General features: G+C 38.4%; 1 protein-coding gene across 4 annotated transcripts in view; it reads right to left on the bottom strand.

The window, feature by feature from the left end:
- The window catches only part of SMPD3 (sphingomyelin phosphodiesterase 3), a 120,740-nt gene that overhangs the window by 38,267 nt on the left and 63,403 nt on the right, over positions 1-19,070 (bottom strand). The gene's annotated exons all lie outside the window — the stretch shown is intronic.

Genomic DNA, 19,070 nt, shown 5'->3' on the forward strand with positions numbered 1-19,070 from the left:
AAAGACACAAAAGATGTAACAGTTTATAAAGGTTGAAAGTGGATTTCCTCATACCAGTTTTGTCTTACACTCTAAATTATTTTCATTTTTTTTGTTTAATTTAGCATTGTTGATAGTCTGCTAAAGACTATGGATCAAGGACAACTCCAACAACAAGGGACTGCTATTTCTGCAAATTAAACCAGCACACTGACCATTTAATGCACATATCACAAAACATTTCTACTACAAATTTTAGGCCTTAAACTGAGAAATATAGTTTGGAATTTATTTTATAATCCACTCACACTAATATTTCTACTGCTTTATATTAGCTGTTTCAGAACCTTGCAAATGGTGGTTAATTTCTAGGCTGCTCTAAAAGACATCTAGTGTTTTATCACTGAAGTTGAACATGCTTAAAGTGCCAAAGCCCTTAAAAAAACACCCTAAACCAGTGATGTGATGGCAGTATAATGGCAAAGGCACCTTGTATTTAAAAAGCATGAAACATTTCTTTGCTATAAAATATTCTTTGCCTTGCTTCAAAACAAAAAGAGCTGATTTAATGAATTAAAATACTCTTCATGTGGCCAGCAAGTCAATATACTTTGCTTTAAGTATCTAATAGTAACTTTTTTATTTCAAGATGTAGTTCAATTTCATTCAGCTACAGCCCAAAAAACCTCATGTTTACATACAGATAATTTATGTTTTGCTCAAATCTTCATCATCATGAACATTATTTGGTTTACATTTCCAATTTAAAGGAAAAAATTGAATAAAGCAAATAAGGAAAAAGCAGGTTTGTGGCTTTCCTCTGAGGTTATTTAGGTTGTTAACCTCTGATGTTACCCAATGAGAGAAGCAAGCTAAATGACTGATGAAGACAGATTGCCATTTAGAATGCTTCAAATTTCAAACCCAGAATATAAACAGTATTAAGCAACACTAGATAAAAACCATTTACTAAGTAAGCAAAAGAGAGGATGTACATTGGACTGTGCTACCAAACCCATCTTTAATTTTTGACGTCTTTCTGAGATGAAAATTACATAAGAATACTTATTGGCACAAGTTCAATTAAAATGTAGGGCTCCCAGGGAGCCAGAATTAAGGAAACAGTTGTTTGATGTGTATTTTAAGCATGCTGCAGGGGACACAGGGGACCCAGACACAGAAGACTTTAGTATTTCTACTTCATAGCAAATAAAACAATGATATGGGACACAGGAGAGAGAAAAATAGTTCTACAAAGAAATGTCCCTTAGAATCAGAATAAAAAAGCATTTCTTAAATTTTCTTTCAGTTTTCAGATTTCTGCTTCTTCCAACCAAGTCTTTGCAACTTCTTTATGTTCCTACTGTCAGCATTTTTTCAGTTGTGGTACACATGCAGTAGCAGACTGCTGACAGAGTATACCGTGCAGGTCAGAAGTTGCAAGTAAGGCATTCAAATACATGGCTTTACTAGCTCTGTTTTACTACACAGATTTTGTTTATTGATTCTTCCCTCAGACTAGATTCCCAATCTGCAGGTCTAAGAGTAGTCACAGCACATCAGATTTGCAGCCGTATATTTTTAGCAGGCATCACAGCAAAGAAGAATTTTACTGAAGGAACAGAGGAAGATTTTTTAGCTACTTCTTCCCTGAAAGTGAAAGGCAATCCTGGGGCAGGAAAGCAAGCATTAGTCTGAAAAAATCTAGTAAGATATTAACAGGGGCTCCTAACAAAAACTAACAATTTAGGAATCAAATCTTAAAACAGAGAAAAATGAGGTTAGGTGGGGATACATTTATAAAGACTTTCAAAAGCAAAACCAAGTGGTTAGTACCCAAATACTCCAGAGAAGGAAAAATCAGTAAGCACATATATTAAAAAATGATGGCAGTACCACAACAGGAAACTGCTTTTAACCACCGTGTCCTGGGCATGCAGGGGAAACGGGATCTTAGAGATCTTACAAAGAATCTTCAAGACAAAAAATGATGCTTAATGAACATGCAAGTACTGCTATTAGGATAAGAAAACCAAAATCTGACTTCAAAAAAAGGAGTGGGATAGAAGAAGGAGGAGCTGGTTTACTGCAGCAACACACACCTAGCCTGCAAAGTACAAGAATAACAGCCTGCAAATGCTCACAGCCAGCTGCACGTTCTGCCAAAACCAGGCAGTCAGCTGTGCTTAATGGGCTACAGGGTCCTGTGTGTTTTTTGCCCTGGTGGTACTATTCAGATGGCAATTGGAAAGGTTGGATCATGAGAGGTTATTTTTTGTGCATTTAATTATTAGCTTAGCATAACTTTCACAAACTTATGCAACGTGTTGGAGTTTAAATAAATGAGTGACTAGTCAAGTGCCAAGTAACAAATGCTTGGCATTTACTCATTGCCAAAGGCATTTTGGGATGTTGATAATAGGGGAAAGCCTAGCAGATTTGTTTTCCTGAATGATTTTTCGGACCCTTTAGCAAGAATGCTCAAAAGAGACTCTGGCATCTACATATCAGCTAGAAAAACAAAACAAAACAAAAAACCCCACAACTTGTACAATTATATAATTACCTTTAGACAAGAAAAAACTGTAAAGAAGTTCTTCTTTTCTATTTGATGCTTTAAATGCTTTATAAAAGCCCTGTCTATTTGCATAATCACTCAGCAGACCAGAAAGGTTCTTGTTTACAACAGTGCCAAGGGTGAAGAGAACGCTGTTGTTCAGGGCATGCAAAGAGAGGATGAACTGCAAACCTTACATTCCAACATCCAGGCTTTCTGGTGAAGGCTGCAGTTCTCTTGCAGACAGTAAGGTCACTTTGACTTTTGCTATTTTAAAACAACACATGAGAAAATTGTAGAACCACAATGGAGCAATAATAGTAATTTGTCTAATTAGGTCTTCTACAGACAAGCACTTTCTTAAGTATTTGATGACAGGGACTTAAAACTACTAGGAGAATGTGACAGCAAGTGACAATTTTGTTAAATAGAGGAGTCTAGGCCTGCTCAATGGTGTGATGAAGTAATAAAATCAATCCAACATAATTCGTGGTGGTTCTGTTATGGACTGCAGCATCAATAATCTACAAGATAAACAGCTGTCCAGCAAACCATAAAATGCTCAACTAAAATGGCTTCTCTAAAGCAATTATCCAGATTGTGAGGGCATACTAAATCAACAGAATTCATGTTTACTGTAGATCCAACATACTATCAAATGTATTAGTAAAAAAAGGGAAGAAAAATTAATGCAATCAGAAATCCTTTCACAAAGTAAGATTACACTGCAAGTGTCACAAAGCAAATTGGTTCAAACTGAGGTCTGTTTCAACAAGATTTAGTAAGAGTGTAATTCCTGGTAAACACTAATGACTGATACAGGAAACAAAAACTCTGGTACCACTGCAAGTTTTAAAAGATGATCACTGGAGAAAAGGGGAGGAGGTAATCATGAGCTAGATGCCCTTCAGATTTTTGCATACTGCAGACACTGGCATATCAAGGCCCTAATGAAAAATAGTCTTCTTGTAAGTAAAAGATTATTCTAATGTATTACTCTTATAGCCAAAGCTCTTACAGACTCACTGGCACACGCACAAACAGGAACCAAGTTTCCTACTCTTGTCTCTTAGCTACAAAACCATATGCGTTCCAGTGCCCTAAAGCCACCCGAAAGGAGAGAATTAGGAGAGTCATGACAGACACATTTTATCTCTGCAAGATCTTAAAGGGTGAGAGAAGGCACCATGTGAGTCAACTGCAACTTGGAAAATATGACGTCAGTAACATCTCTCCTAATGCAGTGGTTTAGATGGAGCCTAAAGCTAAAGTGCCTAATTCCTCGTGATGAAGGGTATTACTTGGTAATCCAATGCTTTATTCATAGGGGTTTGAGAGATTAAGGGAGAATTGAAGATATTGCAATGAAACAGATATTTTTATATGCTACAAGGATGTAAATCACACTATTGTTTAGTAGTTTGTATTATTTTCTAAGTGTTTGATGGCTAAAAAAGGAAATACTTTTTTTTTTAATGGTGCCAGTATAGAACATCTCAGCTTTAGTGATAACAAGAGAGGTGGAAAGGTTTCAGAGATTTTTATGATTATAATTATGCCCAGAAGTACGCTTGAGAAATCATAGATCAAAAGAGATGTTCCTAGCTCTAATGCAGCTTGCAAACTAAATAAAGGACAATACAAGTCAAAAAATGATAGAAGAAAAACAACTACAGCTGCAATAATAAGGTTATGTGGGCAGTCTAGAGATGGGCTGGAAAGTTTTAACTCCATTTTTCTTAGAAAGCTAAAAGACACTTTCAAATTCAGGCAAGAAGAATTCAATTTGCTATTAACATCTCAGCCATATTTTTAAATCCATGTAAATCACTGCAAGAACAGTTACTTGAAAACAGAAAAAAACCTGCTCAAGTGACTAACTGATTTGAAAGGTTCTTCTGTGGGTAACTTCACACAATCATATGATTGTTCTTGAATTCTGACAATTTCTTGGTCTTCAGGGAATGTTGTAGTATTCCATATCTAAAATTGGATTCCAGAAAAGCAGCTTATTTAGACAGTCTTTCTCTCAGCTTCATTTTGTTAGTGTCATTGTAATCTGAAGCTCAGAAATACAGCTTACAACAATGCTACTACTACACTAAGCAAAACAGCAAAAATTACTGTTTGAAACTGAGAACAAGCAAAATTAAGACCTGAGAGATATGAGAGAATCCCACTAAGACTCTGATCCTTGACTATTAGATAAACCACAAATTAATCTCTGGTTCCCCCATGGTTTTACCTGGTTGTGCTCCCACAAACACTTCATAAATTCTCCCTTGCTTTACTGAGTCTCTTTCCCCTGATAATTATTATACATGCTTTTGATTACAGTCTAGTTCAACAACTAACTACCCTTCTGGAAAAAGAACCTTCTCCAAAAGGCAAAGTACCAGGAAGTGTTCTCCATACTTGATTACATGACTGTAATTACAGAGAAGCAGCTAGCTCAAAGTGTTAGTGGCTCTAAGGGAGATGCTTTCTTGTGTTCCCTTGTGATCACTTCACAGTCTGATGCTTAAACTGAAATCCTGTCATCTTTTATAGGTCTCATTCCACACAGCAGTTAAAGATGTAAGGTAAGCAAATTTAAGCAGCACTTACTGGCTCAACTCTCAAATCAGTGACAATTTACAGCTTATCAGAATCCCAGTAAAAACAGTAAAACTGTGGCTCCACTATGATGTAAGAGTTGAATTAAGTATGCTAGTGATACTGATGAATAAAGCAGTACCCATACAAACTAAGTATGTCTCAGAAGGAGAAAGTGGTTTTGCAGACTTGCCATTATAATGTTCATTTACCAGTTTCTCCCTAAACTTTCTTTCTCTTTCGTCTCTTGTCCATAGGCTGCCATCAGGCAAGAAGCCATTCTAAACACAACATGCAGCTGAACTGAACTAACCTGTAAAAAATAAAATCTTAAGAAGTGTGAATTGACAAATCTCATAGAATCCCAGTGATTTCTGCAGTTAAGTACGTGCCTGCAGAAGAAGAAAAAAACACCTAAACACCACCACAAAGTTCACAGAGCCACTCAAGCATCTTATGTTTAGTAAGAAGCAGAGTTATGATGAAGCAAACTCTATTCAAAATGAAGAAGCATCAAACACTCAGGATAAATTCTCAAAAGGAGTCTTTGGAACTTCAGTGATGCCTCTCACTGAATTTCTGTGAAAACTGTACATTTAAGCTAATAACAGCACTGTTATGAACCACAGCCTTGGCAGTTTAAGGGATCTGAAACAGGGTTATGAAGTGCATCGACCCCTCAGAGCACATCACCTTTTCTGTAATGGAGCCCACTGTACTGGAATGGGATCAGTAGATGACAAAGGTAGTTCTTGTCACTTACATGACAGTCTGCCCACAAGGGTGGGAGGTAGCGATGCTGCTCATTTGACAAAAGATTGGCTGTAGCTGGTCTCCTGTTTAGTAACCCTTAGCAGGAAAAACAAGCTTTATGCTGTCATAGTGTCTTGTATTACCTCCACCCCACAAATGAGAGTTTCTCCATGACAGAACTGAAAAATCTGCTTATGATCAGACAGCAAAACTTGCTCTGTGCTTTACATTTAAGTGTGGCATGGCAACAGCTTTTCATTTCTAAAAGCAAATTATCTCAATTTGGTAGTCCCAGATCACATTCCTAGGCCAATCCATACCCACACACCTTCTGCTACCTAAATGATATTGAATTTTTTTTAAGCTTAATATTAAAATATAAATTGAGTTATGTTAATATATGGAAACATACACTAAAAAAATACCTGAACACTTATAACCAACTGAAAAACATGACAGTTTTCTTCCAAAGTGGATGGAAAACTGAAACTGAATCCATTACTACAGAAAACAACCATGTTTTACAGTTTTGCAAGCAACCTTGATTACAAGTGACACAAGAGATGCTACTTACTTAAAATTTACTTTTGGAGGCATAAATGAAGGAGAGATACATTTTATGTCTCTCAATCCTAGATAAGTTTTCTTTTCTTTACACATACAAACTCCAAACCCAACAATGACCAGACAGTTGGTGTGAACAGACCGAGCTACACACTAGTTGTATCAATAGCTTCTAGCACGTCAGACCTAAACCCAGAAAAACGTCCCCAGTCCAACTCCCAATTTTAAAACAAACCTTCAGAACTCTGCATATTCTATTATTTGAACATGACTGCACCAATACCGGCCTGTAAACATAAGCTGACCAGTCACATGCATCCTATGTGGGAACTTTTTGCTAGGGCATTGAGTCTTAGTTCACTGCAGGGTGAAAAGACTCACCTGAAAATCTGAACCACAGAAACTTTTACCAATCATTATTATTTCAGTGGAAATAGAAGCAGGTCTTGTTGTATTTTAGAGGGGCAAATACTACTAATGTCTCTCAAACTATTGTGGTTATGCAAACAGAGTAACACAACAAGTAATACCAGCCATAATCAGAAAGAACATGAGATTAAAACATATATTTAAGTGCATCATTTGAGTAACTTCTGCAGGAATTCATTAAAAAAAATAAATAATTAAAATCCTAATTAGCAAACCTGCTTCTCCTGATACAGGAGACAATCCAAACTATCAATTCATATTTATGGCCTTGTAAGAAATAGAATCAACAGCATGCCCTCTAATGTCTGGAAATAACAGCAAATACTTCACACAGCTTTAGGTGTTCAGAAAAGCTTTCCATGAAGGAAGATTTAGACACACAAAAAAAAAAGAAGTCATCTAAGCACTTGGTGATCTCACTCAGTACCTGGAAAGCTAAACATTCTCTATTTTGAGACCTTATTTGGTGTACTTGAGTCGTGAGACAACTGCAGCATACAAATACATGGATCTGTGACACTAAGCTCTGTTTATACAATAGAAATGGAATGGCCTCTATTTACAAAATCACCTTCTAGTGTGCTTTAGCCTTGTATTTTACAGGAGCCAGTGTAATTCAGTAATAACTAAATAAATCTGATTTTTGTAGATGATTTGTTTAACAAATCATAGTGAAATGGAACAATATTAGTTTTGGATGTCCAAGGCAGAATTGGAAATAAAATTTTTCCTACTCATCTTTTACCAGTTAAAACATTCTGCAGCCTGAACACAGCCAGGTCTAGTCCATAAATTGTCAGGGGCAGAGGCTCCCTGTAAAATGAAAAGCTGTACTTTCTCAAGCACCACTTTAAGCCTTCGGGCTTCTGGTTAGTCCAACATGGCTCATCGGACAGAATTATAAAGTAATCAATTTTCCCCACAGTGAGTATTTTTATACTGCTGAAGTTGTTCTTAACAGATGGCAAAGGAAAGTTATCCTAGCCTACAGTAAATCTGACACAAATCCTGCCAATAAGTATCTGTTCTTCTACAACAGAAGCACACCTACAATTCTCAGAATACTTTGTAAAGGAAATCGAAACGTGGCACAATGTAGTGAAAACACAGCTACCCTTATAAAAGAAATTAAGGCACATTTATTCAAGTTCTACATATGGAAAACTGGAAAAGCAGAGCAGTTGTAACTTTTCATGGAAACCCTGGACACCTTGCTGCTACAGCATAGGAAGCAACGCGTAGTCACAAAGACCAAGGGCCTCCCATATTTTCTGCTGGCAGAACAGATCTTGCCTCATCTCTGAATGCTTCCAACCTTTCAGGTTTCATGTTTCAGAGACTACTACTCCACAATACATCATTGAAGTTTTATGCATGAGCTGGGGGTAGGATTTGGTAGAACAAAGTGAATGCAAAATTAGAGGGGAGGCTATGGAGAGGGGATATGTGGTTGGAAAGCTGTGACTCAGAGAGGGACCTAGGGTTATTAGTTGACAGTCAACCAAATATGAGTCAGCGGTGTGCTCAGGTGGCCAAGAAAGCCAGTGGCATCCTGGCTTGTATTTAGACACTGGCCAGCAAGAACAGGGAGGTGATCATCCCCCTGTACTCCACACTTGTGAGGCCACACCACAAGTACTGTGTTCAGTTCTGGGCCCCTCACTACAATAGGGACATAAAGATGCTGGAGGGTGTCCAACAAAGCTCATGAAAGACCTGGGGCACACAACCTACAAGAAGCATCTGTGGGAGCCAGGGTTATTCAGTCTGGAGAAGATGAGGCTGAGGGGAGATCTCATTGCCTTCTACAACTACCTGAAAGGATGTTGGAGCAAGGAGAGGGCCAAGCCTCTTCTCCTTGGTGTCAAGCAATAGGACTAGACAAAATGGTTTCAAGCTGTGCCAAAGGAGGTTCAGGCTGGATGATAGGAAAAACTTTTCCAGAGAGAGTACTCAAATATTTGAATGCTCTGCCTAGGGCAGTCCTCAAGTCACTGTCCCTGGAGATGTTTAAGCAGCACTTAGAGACATGGTTTAGTGTTGACCCTTCAGTACTGGGTTGAGAGTTGGACTGGATGACCTTCCAACTGGATGTTTTCTGTGAATCTCATTTCTGAGCTAAAAATATTTTATATCTTTGTGAAAAGACAAGAATAAAGGAAAATCTCACTTCTGTAGCATAAACAAAATGATGCTCAATCCATAACATCCTGAAATATAAAAAAGTTGTGGTTGTTACTTAAAGTGGTCCAAGTTCAGAAAAGAAATAAGAGAAGCTATGCAGTATGTGATGCCTACCCACAAGAAGGGCCGGATGGATGAACATGCAAACTACAGGCCTGTCAGCCTGACCTCAGTGCCAGGCAAGATTATGGAGCAGATCATCATGGGGGCAATCACAGTGCACCTGCACGATGGCCAAGGGATCGGGCCTAGCCAGCATGGATTCAGGAAAGGCAGGTCCTGCCTGACCAACCTGATCGCCTTCTATGATCAGGTGACCCACCTGGTGGATGTGGGGAAGGCTGTGGATGTGGTCTACCTGGACTTCATCAAGGCCTTTGACACCATCCCCCACAGCAAACTCCTGGCCAAGCTGTCAGCCCCTGGCTTGGACAGCAGCACTCTGCACTGGGTTAGGAACTGGCTGGATGGCCAAACCCAGAGAGTGGTGGTGAATGATGCCACATCCAGCTGAAGGCCAGTCACTAGTGGTGTCCCCCAGGGATCAGTGCTGGGCCAAACCCTATTCAATATCTTTACTGATGATCTGGATAAGGGGATTGAGTCTACCATTAGTAAGTTTGCAGACAACACCATCTTGGGAGCAGGTATTGATCTGTTAGAGGGTAGAAGGGCTCTCGGAGGGACCTTGACAAGCTGGACAGATAGTCAGAGTCCAACAGGATGGCATTTAACAATTCCAAGTGCAGGGTGCTGCACTTCGGTCACAACAACCCCATGCAGTACTACAGGCTGGGGACAAAGTGGCTGGAGAGCAGCCAGGCAGAAAGGGACCTGGAGATACTGGTTGACAGCCGACTCAATGGGAGCCAGCAGTGTGCCCAGGAGGCCAAGAAGGCAAATGCCATCCTGGCCTACACCAGAAACAGGGTGGCCAGCAAGAACAGGGAGGTCATTCTGCCCCTGTACTTAGCACTAGTTAGGCCACCTCTTGAGTCCTGCATCTAGTTCTGGGCCCCTCAATTTAAGAAGGACATTGAGACTCTTGAACATGTCCAGAGAAGGGCAATGAGGCTGGTGAGAGGTCTTGAGCACAAGCCCTGTGAGGAGAGGCTGAGGGAGCTGCGGTTGTTTAGCCTGGAGAAGAGGAAGCTCAGGGGAGACCTCCTTGCTGTGTACAACTCCCTGAAGGGAGGTTGTAGCCAGGTGGGGGTTGGTCTCTTTTCCCAGGCAACCAGCACCAGAACAAGAGGACACAGTCCCAAGCTGCACCAGGGGAGGTTTAAGCTCGAGGTCAGGAGAAAGTTCTTCATAGAAAGAGTGATTGGCCACTGGAATGTGCTGCCCAGGGAGGTGGTGGAGTCACCATCCCTGGATGTGTTCAAGAGGGGATTAGACGTGGCACTTGAAGCCATGGCTTAGTTAGTCATGAGTTGTTGGGTGGTAAATTGGACTTGATGATCTCTGTGGTCTTTTCCAACCTTATTGATTCTACAATTCTATGATTCTATAAATGCTGAACATTCTAACACTTCTACCACTACATCAGAGAAAGCCAATTAAAGAACCTAACATGAATTAAAAGTAAAAATGAACAAGTGAAAATGAGCAATTACTTTCTTTGGCTATGCATATCTGTATGCAAAGTTTACATTACTATTCTGTTGATTTTCTTTATAAATACAGGAGTTTTAAATGTCTGTGTTTGTTATGAAATGCACTTATAAAGATCAGGACGATGTACAGACACTTCATTTCACACTCCTGACCCCTTGTTTTGAATTACTCTTGCAACTACAATGAAATCAGCAGGTTTTCTACACCCAGAATGAGCAGAAGGAGCAGATTAGTTTATTTCCATATTTAAAAGGAATCCCTGCAGTGTTCTTGTGTGATCACCAACAGATGATGCACACTAGATGCCTTTCTCTAAGCCATCAGCTAAAAAAAAAAATCTTTAAATATTTAATATGCTTTTAAAATTTTCTACTGAGTCAAACTATTACCAGTTTTTAAATTGTGACTGAAAGTAAAACATTTAATTGAAGCAGATGTGACTTAATAAATAACCAGAAGCTGTGTGCATGAGTGCATGGCATTTCCAGATTACATTTTTCATGCATGGTATTTTTCTATATACATGATATTTTACTATATACTAGAATAATATCAATCCAAATGACGAAACTGTAGAGAACCAGAGGCACTGACTCCAAAATAGAACTGGGCCTATCTCCAGCATAAACAACCTCACATCTAGGGATGCAAAAGTGTCTTCACTGATGCTTTTACTCAGTCAGGTAAGCTATACTGTTGCAACTGCTCAGCAAGAATACAAGACACTACCAAAAAAATGCTGCTATTTCCAGGGGGATGGGGAAGGAACCCCAAACCTGAAAAGTACTTTTTTGTTTTGGTGCCTTTGTTTAACCAGACCTCTGATGCAATGCCTAAAGCTAGAGAGACTTTTGCTGCATCTTCCAAACCAACATAGTCTTGTCCTGCTATTAAATAAACTCACTTTGCACTGTGATTCACTTCAGAATTCCACTTCAAATTTAAGAGTAATTTTGAAGAAGTATATTCCTAAAAGATCCAGTTGGTTTTACTAGAAAAACATGCCCTTATATGTTGAATTCTATCATCTTAGAAGTGAATATCTTCAGCAGCAAAACAAAATTAATATTCCAGTGTAAATATGAATGATCTCCCACATGCAACGGGACAGTTGTCAAAGAAAAAGGCATAAGTCATGGAATGCTATGATTCTGGAATTTCAGTCTCCTTGATTTTGGGTTATCTGATCCCTAATGCATACACAAAGTTGTCACATGTTAATAACTGAGAGCCTGTGTTCTGAATCCTACAGCTTCAGTAATGGAGCAGCAACTAATTTTTATTTTAAAAAGTGAGCTTTACTAGCTGTTAGTTGCATTTCTGCCTCTGCTCACTGCCCTCTGCCCATGCAACACTTGGCAGAATACACATTTACTTGAGTATTGCAGGCAGAGATGTTATTTGTTTGTTTGCCATAGCTTGTACTTCTCTATTGCCTTTAACAGGACTAACTCCCAGAGGTAAATCTGCATCAGGGGAACAAATGCATATGTAGAAAGTATCAGAGAACTGATAGACAGAATAACATTAGTCAAACAATTCTGATTATTATGCACCCCCAAATTTTGTAAGATTTGAAAGGATGCAGAAGGAACATACTGTTAACATCTTACATAATTCATCCTGATTACTTAAATAGTTTCTTAAAACAGCATCCCCTGGATGCCTGCTTCTCAAGTGTTTAATGAGGTATATGTAAAGAGATTAATAATTATAATGGTGGTGTAATGAACTTCACTATCAACAGGAGTCAAAGTAAGGTAGGTTTTTATCCCAGATAATTATTGCTGTGTGCAGTAAATGCACCAGCAAAACTGAAGAAATAAAACCTTTGGATTATCTCCAGTGAGGGGAATTCACAAAAGAGAACATTATTTTTTATTCTTACTTTGTTACCTGACTCTGACAGGTGTCTGATCGAGAGATCAGATATTGACACAGAGCTATATAGTACAGCACACAAATTAGAACTTCAAATTCCATTGTATCTTGGCTACAGGGAACAAGAAACTATTTGTGTCTATGCAATTAAATATCAAACTTTCCACGCCAATAGGACAATACACTGTAAGATGATCAAGAGAAATTACTGCCCTAGCTATGAGTAGCAGACTGCCATCAGGGAGATTCCTGGGGAGAAGCATAATCAACAAACTACACAGCTCCTCTAAAATGAGTGACCTTTTCTTAGAGAAAAGACGACGTTTATTTTCAAACCACTCACTTACTCTTGAGCTGTACAGCAAAAATAACCACAAAGTTCCTAAGCACTGCTGATGCCATTTTGTAGTAAGTGTTGTCAGGCTGGTTCAGGCATGGGCTCAGATCACTGAACTCATACAGGCCCCTGAAAGCAGGTCCCACCAGCTGGTTACCCTAGTCATTCTGGTTAATGGGATTATTGATCTGTTTTGATGGGAAATACTCCTGGGCAGAAGCCATACAGCCAGTATGTGCAAGATCAAACCATTTCATCCTTCCAAAGACAAAAAAAACCCCAACCCTCTTGTACTAAAACAAAAAAGTTCATGTTCTGGTTTTAGGTTCCATTTTTCCTCATGAATATTCTTCTCTGTTGTATCCCAGACTGTCTTGTGCATTTAAAGAAGTGATTTTGTTGATGAGACCAAAATTTCCTTCTGAAGTTATTATCCTGAAACTAATTGAGAATTATGATTGACTCTGCTAAGGCAAAGAAGTCCAACTGGTAAGCAGTGAAGACAGTAAGACTCTGTTGTTCACAGAGCTGGTACCACAACTTGATTTCCAGCATTATGAGAAATTTAGTGAAGAAGTCACATTCAGATCAGTTGGAGAACTCCAGTTTAATCCCTTAAAGGTATTGCTGGTAAATAACAAACCTGTCAAGGTTCCTTCCCATGCTGTTTGGCATATTATGTCACCATTATACTAGGTTTCAAAATACTTAGTTAACAATTACATCAGTGAAATTACAAGGAACTGGCAGAAGAAAGGAAGGTATGAATACCAGCAAAGTGAATTCATTTAAGTACCAAAACCACTCCCGCAGTATGAAAGCTGTTCTTTGAAGCCACCTGCTATTTAAATTCCGTTTTACTCATTATTCTTGCTCTATGTACCAGGATTTTCTGAGCTGCAACATTATCTGAAAACAAACAAAACAGAACAACAACAAATAAAAGCCCTAATTCTGTTTGTGAATATTTCTGGAAAGCCAAATAGCTGCCTTATTTTACTACATTCATCTCTCTATTCAGTTGTAAGATCATGAACAAACATGTTTAGAGGAAACAACTGCTTTTGTAATAATCAACATTGATGTCTACAGGCAAATGTGGATTGGCTGTTCCCGCTCTTAGGCTTCTTGTAAGCTATTTACATTCACCGGATACATTACAGCTACTTGCTATAGTTATATAAGAGGTATTTATGTTACATTTATATAACAGGTATGTACTGCAAACTGACATATTTGTGTTAGTTAGGACCCACGTTTCAAAGTGCTTTGGGGAGTTCACCTGCAAGGGCTTATACCCACAAATCTACACAACTAATCTGCAACAAGTAATTCAGCCAGGTCTAAACCTTTTTCAGAGTGTGGGTGTGGCTTCTCAGGCAGGCCATTATAAACCTTAATGCTCCAGCCAGCTACAATCACAATACTCACATCAACTACTTGAGGCCACAGCCACATGAAAGTAGTACTTCGAATCACACACTAAGCACAGACACTTCTGTAATGTCAAAGGACTTTATTACTACTGAGAGGAAAATCCTCACTTTTCATTTTATTACCACACACAAAAGATGATGTCACCTGCAAATTAAGTCAATAGGACAACAGCTGAATGCCAGCTTCTGTCACCAAGACGCAAGGGACTTGGATATAGTTGTCAGATGCTACAAACTCCTCCAAGGGAGATTTCCTATTATTGACCTTTTCTTCCTTAATTTGACTGCATTTCAAAAGACGGCATGTTAAAACAGTATTGGAAACGCTAAGAGTATCATGCAGAGAAGCCAGACAATTGACTTTAGAGAGCTTTCACGTATCACCTGCAAGTGCATGCCAAGTTGCAATGTAACAAGAAGAGAGCTTTGGTTAGTTCACCTCTAATTGCATCTTTGTACGCTTTTACAAATAACACAATGCTTCATGTTAAAATGTCATCAGCAGAAGAATCAAAATAAAATGTTATTGCCATTAAGTATATTTTTATGATATGTAAAAATCATATTCCCATATAAGCTAATTGCAGCATGTTTCCTAGGCAAAATATCACTGTCATCAGCAGACACACCAATTCTCTAAACCAAAACACATTTGTATTCTGGATACCCTCAGCTTGAACTCTCCAGTTACGTACAAAAGAGCTGGTCTCTGTCTGAAGCAACACACTTGAGACTTCCCAGGAAGCACAACATACAGTAGCAGTCATCAGCTGTAACTCTAGCAACCACAGTGAGGGTAAGGACATTTGAGGAGGATTATTTGATATTGTGCCTCATATAAGGATGCTGAAAGCTGATGAGCTTTAACTACTGCAATTTCAGTTTCACATGGTGAGGCTAGGATGGATTTCAAGTTTTAATTCAATTAAAATAAAACAAAAACCACCAACTTACATATAAGTGGATAATCTAGGCAATGTTACCATCAAATGCTCAAAACAATCACAATGCAAGATGTGTGACTTGACTTTCTGGTTTGCTTTATGATACAAACCTGTCAGGCCTAGTTTTTAGTATATACCAGCTATTGGACATATTTGCCCCCATTTCTTTTTCCTATAGCTGTGACCACGTCTTTATTTCCCTTAGAAAAATCTTCTGCATCCCTTCTATTTCTTCTTGTCTGAGGGAGTATAACTGTATTACTACTACTATTACCTTATGGAAATTCCCCAAACAGGAACAAGTAAAGTATACTTATACTAAAAAGATCATCACCAACAAAGGACTTTGCCATTCACACAGCGAGAAAACCAAATGGTACAACATCAATTGTTTCCTCTGCCTAACAGTTTTTATTTCACAGTTTTCTTTTAAATGCACACAGATATATAAGTGCTGCTAATAACTCTTGTTCCTACTCATTCACAGTTACACAACATACAAGGTATCACTTTACTTTTAGATTGAAAACCCTGCCTTCAAAACAGGCTGAATTAAAGAGAAATATTACAGGAATGAGCCAGAGATGCATTTCCTGTGACTAGTTTTCCTCTTCAAGAGACAGTAGCAATGATGGAATTAAAATCTAGTTAAAGTGTCAGGCAGAGTTAAAGGGTAACCTCCACAACAGCCTAACACTGCAATTCTAAATAACTTTTATTACTTTTATTGCATCAGGAGAATCAATTTGATGATCAGAGTAATGACCAGGTTATGACAGCCAGTATACAGGACAAAACACTGATTCACAAATTTCTGGACATGCTTCAGTGTTTACGACATCTTAACATCATCCACAGTCCCAGTTCAAATGCTGCCCTGCCTTTGTCTCATTGCCACTGCACAATTTAAGCTCAATTCCCCAGACCAAGCTGACTTTCTTGGCTTGAGTTCTGTGCTGTGTACCTCACTGATCTTGAGCCCAGTGAGCTACTGAACCTGCAGCTGGTCAGTGTATTAGAAGACAAGCTGCCATCTGAAAACAGAGAATTCTATTCTTTGTCAACAATCAGCTGTGTAATGCTAGTCCAGCAAATTTCCCTACTGAGATCAATTAATTTCTCACCCTGTGTCTCACCCCTTCACACCATAAGCTTTTATCAGTGCAATAACTGTCAGTCTTGGTGCCTATGATGGACAAATTATTATTCAAAATTTCCCATCCAATATAAAAGCATTGTATTTCATAGTAACCACATTAAAAACTGATGCATTTTCATCCCCCATAATTAACATGTGTTGTATTATCACTTAAGCACATACAGTTGTGGTTTCAGAACAACACTTGTCACTTTTCAGCTGCAGATCAATGCAAACGCAGATGGCAATTCAGCATTTGGGACCAGACCATCATCATGACCAGCATAACATCTCAGCCAAGGAGCAACGCTTAGAGGCACTCATCTAAAGGTTAATGAAATGGCTCAATGTGCACTTCAGCAGTGATTATTTCCAAAAAACTGGTTAAAGGCAAATGGGCCTTACTTGAATTTTAATTCCAATTATAATTTTAATCTGAACAGTTAATACAGGTGTTACCTGACCATTATCAATATAGACCTGCTTCTGATGCTGGTGTAACCTGCTTAGATTTGTTCAAATTAATTGTGTGTGGTGCTACTGATAGATTCCCTGGGAGAGGACAAAGTGTTCATATATGATGATTAATTATCTTGTCTTATTGATTCTAACTTCATAATTCAGTACAAATTCAGAATCTGTGAAAGAGATGCTCTGTTTGGTTCACAGAGAAAGATCATAGCAGCTGTAACTAATATTAAAGTTTTACATCTCAAACACCCATTTGGAAGCATTCATCATAACAATATATTGTTCACTGTAAATACCCAGACTGGAGTCCTCCAAAAAGTTGCCATTACCAATGGATCCACGAGTGTCAGTTCCAAAGATCTAAGGAGCAACAGAAGGAACAGGTTGATTCAGGCAGCCTACCTGCTGCTACACAAAATCTGAAATTTCTTCAGCTAAGCTTCACCTTTGCAGTCCAAAATCTTCGAGACCTTCTTTGAAATGCATCCCCAGAAAGATCAGACCCTTCAGGTAGAACTGCATCACTTCTTGAGTCATATTGCCCCAGGTAACAGAGCCCTCATTCAGCAGTTCCTCAGCAGCGGCACCACCCAGCATCTCAGCTACAAGCAGAACTGAAACCATGCTGTAAATGCAGAGACTCAAAATAAATACTAACTGCACAGGGCAATAAAGCAAACAGAAGAATTATACCCCCCAAAAAAAGTCTTCAAAATTTTTCCTGTATCCCACAGAGAGGAATCATACAATCACAGAACGGTAGAGATTGGAAGAGACCTCTGGAAATCATTTAGTCCACATAAATGTTAGGGCCTAACTTAAACTAGCCTCATCTTCTAAGGAAAAGGGTTCTGTCTGCTGGAGGGCACCTCTCAGTAATTTCTGGGCATATTCTTTTTAACCAAAGAAGGTTTGTTCAATTTAAGTCTGCTGAAACTCCTCACATGTTATCTGGTATCACACCCTGAGACACTGGAGATAAAATTCAAAGCACTGTTAGCACCCAGCACGGTCTACTAAATGCTGTCAAAGGGATTATTTAAAGCTATTCCTTGTCTCCTGCAGACATTAGATGTGAGTGTAGCAAGAGATAACCCTTTGAATGCAAATAGCAAAGCAACGTGAAACAAGAAACAATAAAGAGGTGAGAAATATTATATTCACTAAAAATATGCAAGAAGCTCCCAAGGAAGAAACATCACTGCTTGCTTAACCAGCACAGCTGCTGCCTATCTTTCACAAGAACAATGTTGCTACAGTATCACTTGGAATTCTGTATTAAATGCTATTTAGCAATTTTAAAGTGTTTGCTGGTGTGTCTAATTTGTCAAATTTGTTGTTTTCTATGCTTGCACTGAAAATGCAAAGTAGATTCTTTGCTCCAACAGTACAGTTTTTTTAAAACAGATGTAGAAAGTAACAGGCAAAAAACCCAATGAGAATTGAGCTCACAGAGTGTATCAGATACAAAACACTATCTGCTCCTGTTTCTGTGGTGGTATCTTTGCTAGGGTTAAGAAAGAATTTGCCTGAAGGGAAATGTTCTGCATGAAGAAGGAAAAGAGAGCTCTACAATCACTGGAGAAATAGGCAGGGATTGGGGAGGGGGAAAATTTCTTTATTTATTCTGCTTTCTATTTTAATTGCCACCTATTTTAACGCTCTAGAACTTATTATCTAGTGTTCTGTACTTCCTGTATTGTGTGCTGACTTTATGGGAATATGAAGTATTCTCAATTATTGTAATTAAAATTTCTGTGTGTATCTACAAATTTATTTAATAACTTTCTATCTTACTGCTTTAACTGTGTGTTACTATAATTTTAAAGGCTTTTTAGAAGTCTTAAGATATTTAATTCACAATAATTACAGAAATTAAGTATGGGCACTATATAAATTAAACATGACACTTGGAAACAAATCTCTCACTCTCTGCTAGGCAAAATTCCCAATCAAATTAACGAACTAGAGCTGGAAGAGATTGATGTATTTACCAACTCTTAATAATAAATAATACATATATTTTAATCATTCTAATGCATATACTTTTTTTTTTTTTTCCTCAAGATCAATGAACCACTTCTGTAGGCATCACTGAAAATCATCCGAGAGTAACATTTAAAAGCCTTTCAAGATACAAAGTGAGCCAGCCAGAAATGTAATTACTTAAAATCCATAGGCATGT

The sequence above is a fragment of the Melanerpes formicivorus genome, unplaced genomic scaffold, assembly GCF_026170545.1.
Source record: "Melanerpes formicivorus ecotype bairdi unplaced genomic scaffold, bMelFor1.0.p_v2 SCAF_20, whole genome shotgun sequence".
Classification (NCBI taxonomy): Eukaryota; Metazoa; Chordata; class Aves; order Piciformes; family Picidae; genus Melanerpes; species Melanerpes formicivorus.